This window comes from Emydura macquarii, unplaced genomic scaffold (genome assembly GCF_026122565.2).
Source record: "Emydura macquarii macquarii isolate MOO-44397 ecotype Brisbane River unplaced genomic scaffold, CSIRO-AGI_Emac_v2 contig_1551, whole genome shotgun sequence".
Taxonomy (NCBI): domain Eukaryota; kingdom Metazoa; phylum Chordata; order Testudines; family Chelidae; genus Emydura; species Emydura macquarii.
Window position 1 is genome coordinate 3,706,835 of NW_027131688.1, and position 4,435 is coordinate 3,711,269.

Here is a 4,435-nt window from a genome sequence, read left to right on the forward strand (position 1 = left end):
CTTGTTATAAAAGTGCTACCAGCCGGAGGGAAGGAGCAGAATTGCATTTGAGAAAGAGAGAGCCGAAAACTAGTTGGTTTAAAATTTTGCTTAATGGACCATTGTCTGTGGTAGACATGTTCTTCTCTGATGGTTTTCATTCCCCTTTCCCCCATTTGATGCAACAGAAACAGAGGAAAACAGAGTTAAATAGCGCCCTGGTTTTCAGGTTTAATAACTGCTGGTAAAAGTCAGTCACTCAGCAGAACCAAATTCCTGGTCAGTGAAAGATGAATGCTTTTATGTTTTTGATGGTGATGCTTGATTTGTAGAGCCCTGTGGACTTCCCCTCACGGAACAAAGGTTTATTTCAGGTATTCAGACGGCCGCCCGCAGCTGGGGGAGCACGGCACAGAGATGAAAGAAATGGGAGCTAGTGGCTAGGACGCAGCTGGCTACGGCTGGTCTCTAGTGTGCTGGTCTTGCCAAGTGTCCCCTTTGTGCGGCTAACACTTGGCAGGATTGGGCCCTTGACCAGAGTCCCTGGAGTTGAGGCGCACACGTACCTGAGCGGAGAGGAGCTGGACGCTGCTTTCCTGTGGCCAGGTTCTAGTGCCACTTTGCCGGCGTATGGCCAGTCCTTGCAAGCACAGACAATAGCGAACGGCTGGGAGCGGCATGCAGTGGTCGTCAGGCATGCTGATGGGAGGCGGGGTGGGGTGGCAATTGCCCAGTTTTTTTAAAGAGGGGCCTGGGCCATGGGTGGCGGGTGAAGTGTCCCTTCAGGGAGGCTGGCTCCCCCTCACGCCCGCCCAAAGTCCATCCCTGCTCGACCCGCTCATCGCCGCTTGACCTGCCCGCTCAGCTCCCTCACTGCGTCCCTGCTCTCCCCCTTCCCGCACAGCCCCCCCCCCGCTGTCACTTGCCATGTGGGGGCAGGGGGCATGTGGAAGAGAGGGGGGAGGGATGCGGTGGCGAGTGGGCCATGGGCAGAAGAGGCGGGGCGGGACTGTTGTGCCCTGGGGCCCAGGATTCCCGTGGGCGGGCCTGGTGGTCATGGTGACAGAATGGGTTACAGTCGGTCTGGGTTCTGCAAGCCCCGGCGGGGTGTGCAGCAACGCACGCGGGGAGGTTGTGCTCCGTGCAGCATGGGTGGAGCCCATGGGGGTGGGGTGGAAGAAAGGAACAGCGTTAGGCCTGGCTTTCTGCACTGAGCAGGAGTGTCTCTTGAGTAGAGCTGAGAACGTTGTCAGTCTGACACATTACTTGCCCCAAATGTGGTTTCCTTTGACCTGAAATAATTTATGTCTAATTCTCCAAACAGAGGGGAAGGAGAGGGGCCGCTTTGGAAAGGGCTGTAACGTCCAACTCCGGTGTATCAACAGTCGCACAGTCCTCCATCAAGCCACAGTAGCAGGGTGCTAGTCTTTCACAGGCTGGCTTTGATGTAAGGCTCCACGCTTAGTCTCTCACTGTTGAACCAGCACAACTCTTGTACTGAAATGACAGGAGCATTGACACACCTGGCAGCACCCTTGGGACGCTCCCCTGAGATCTTCCTTCTAAATTCCATTTTGAGAATTTAGTACATGTGCTGTACTCCCCTTCACCTACCAGAGACGAATACACTTGGGGGAGGATCAACGTGAGGTTTTTCATAAATCTAATCCTTCCACACTTACAGATAGACTATCAGTAAATGTCAATTTCACCATACATACAAACTGACAAACATTTCCATGAAAAATCTAAATTTACAGCTAGGTAAGGGGGGGAGGCAGGGAAGCCACTTGAGAACTTATGAGAGTTTGATTTAAGGATATTTACTTAGTATGATTTTGACGTGTGATGTTGACAGTTCACGTTTTTAACTGTTATTAAAGCTTTAACGTCTTGAATCTCAGCATCTGTCATTAAATATTTGTCTGACTCTCTTGTTTTCTGATCCCCCATTGTTTCCTGAAACTGAAAATGTACATCAATAAAAATCAGAAAAAATGCTTAAAAACCAGAGTCTTGCACAACTCTGAAAATTCAAATCAATAAAAATAGAAGAAAATACTTAAAAATAAACACCATTAGTCAGAATTACATATAGAAAAAATTGAATTCCACCCATCTGAGATATAGTCTCCTTTTTCAGTAGAATGACACTGCATTTCCATTTAAACCCAAGTGGCAGATTTGCTTTGTGTGTTATGATTAAGTCTTTGCTCTTTATCTTCTTTCATGGCTTCTGAGCTATTGATACGTTCAGAATAGGTCAGAGGGAACTTCCAAAGGAATTAAAATAAACCTGTACTACCACAAATAGTATGTAATTTATTTGGAGACAGTCATTCTTTTGCAGACTGGCACCTGGAGAAGATCCTATTTGTCAAGTGTAAACCCAAGCTTTAAATACTAGACTGGGTTGAATATCTCCAGCGCATGATCCCCAGATGGCATCTTTAATTTACATGACTTGTTGATTAGAAGAGTGTCCTGACTGGGTCAACACTTCACTTTCTCTTAAATAATATTTTAATTGCCCTTTCCTTTTAATCTCTGATTCTTGTTCTTGGCCAGTTCAACTGGCCTCAGCAGAGACTTTCATGCAAAATACTAGTATATATCATCATTAGATAAGAGAGATTCACTTAACTTTTAGATCAAATCTATTTCCTTGCTGCACCTGGGATAGAGGCATATGTCAATGCGTCAGACTTCAGCAAGCCATTCTGATGCTAATGTATGCAGCAGAGCGGTAAAGCAGTTAACTGCTGTGTCCTTGATTGTTATAAGGATTTTGAAGTTAATGTGTTTTCCACAGCCTGAAATTATTTTGTGAAATGAACAAGATATAAAGATTCTCAGCTGAGTTTGTCTAAAGTTGGAAACATCTTTCTGAACTCTATTAGTTTTCCAAACCATCAGAGTAATAACCCCTTTCTGTAGATTAATATTTGTTTTCATTTTTATAATACAGCAATCACTTTTTTCCCCTGGGAAATATATAGGGAAGTGAGTGGGGAATAAATTAACTCATGCTGGGGCTCAAGGTATCCCATGTTTATATTAAGTGGTAAATCACTAGCGCATCTTTTGGTGTCTATTGCAACATCATCATTCCTCAACTTTTATTTTTTTATTTTTTTTGGCCTGACAGCTGCTTTGCTCTGGGATTAGTCCATCAGTGTCCTTCAGAAGATGATACTCTTTGCATCATTCCCTATAGTCCGAATACACTTACAGCAGGCTTTTGTGTGGTAGCCACACGTACAACACTCATTACAGGAGCCGCAGGAGGAAAAGCCTCTGCTAGTTAGTAATAGCAATAATTTATTCTTGCGTCTCAGTTAGCAACCACCTCGCCCAGCTGAGATGGAAGGAAGCTTTGCTTTTCTCTGGCCCATAGGTGGTCCATTTAAGAGCCAGGCACAGCTGTCGCCCCTAATTTCCCAAGGATGCAGGGGTTCCGAAAGTAGGGAGGGCCATGGACCTATTATCTCTCTCCACTGGCCCCTAGAATGGGAGTAGCAGCTGGTGGGAATCTGCTGCATACAGGAGCAATGTGCAGGGGCATGCTAGAACTGTGGCTATGGCCCTGGAGTAGGATATTCCTAGAGCAGCAGTTCCCAAACTCTACCACAGTGCCTACCACCAGCGTAAAATGCCACTGCCTCTGGTACCACCACCTGCAGGGGTGGGGCTGGGCATGGCCACCCCACTACTTGGGGGTGGAGCCCGCGCTGGAGTGGTTCCTGGCCAGCCACTTTGTGTCTGGAGGGGAGGGCAGCAGAACAGCTGGGCGGCCATGCTGCCTCAGGGTGGGGCCGGCACTGGAGCGGCTCCTGGCCGGCCCCCCAGCAGCAGGTGGACACGCACCATTGGGCGGGGGTGTGCGTACCACCAGTGGTACCGCAGTTTGGGAACCGCTATCCTAGATCTTTCCTGTGTGTGTGTGCAGCACTTAGCACCACAATCTTGGGTGCTGCACAGTCAGTTGGGTGGGGCCTTTCCATCACCCACCCCTAAACAGCCCCTTCATTCCATCCACTCTCCACTGGGTCTAGGAAATGTCTTTGCTGGGTCCAGTCCACTTTGCGAGGCACCCTTTGGGCTTCCGGTTTATTCATGCACCCAAGAGTATCATGTAACACTGCCGCTAATGGCCAGGGAAGTTTTCTGAATATCCGTGGTTCACAGCAGGTGAAATCACTGTACAGGCCTCCATGTTTGATATCTGGGAGATGGAACCTGAGCTAAAGGACGTAAGGCTAGGAGCTTGATGGCAATAGACTCATTACTCTTTGTCATGGGTCTAGCTAATACAGGGGAACAGAGGCAGACTGCTTCTGTCTGCAAGCCACACAGCATGCAAGATCTGAGATCCTTTGGAACAGCCTGGGCCAGAACTGTTCCTTAGGCTTGTACAAGTTCATTCTGAAGAGGAAACCACTGAGGCAGAATCCAA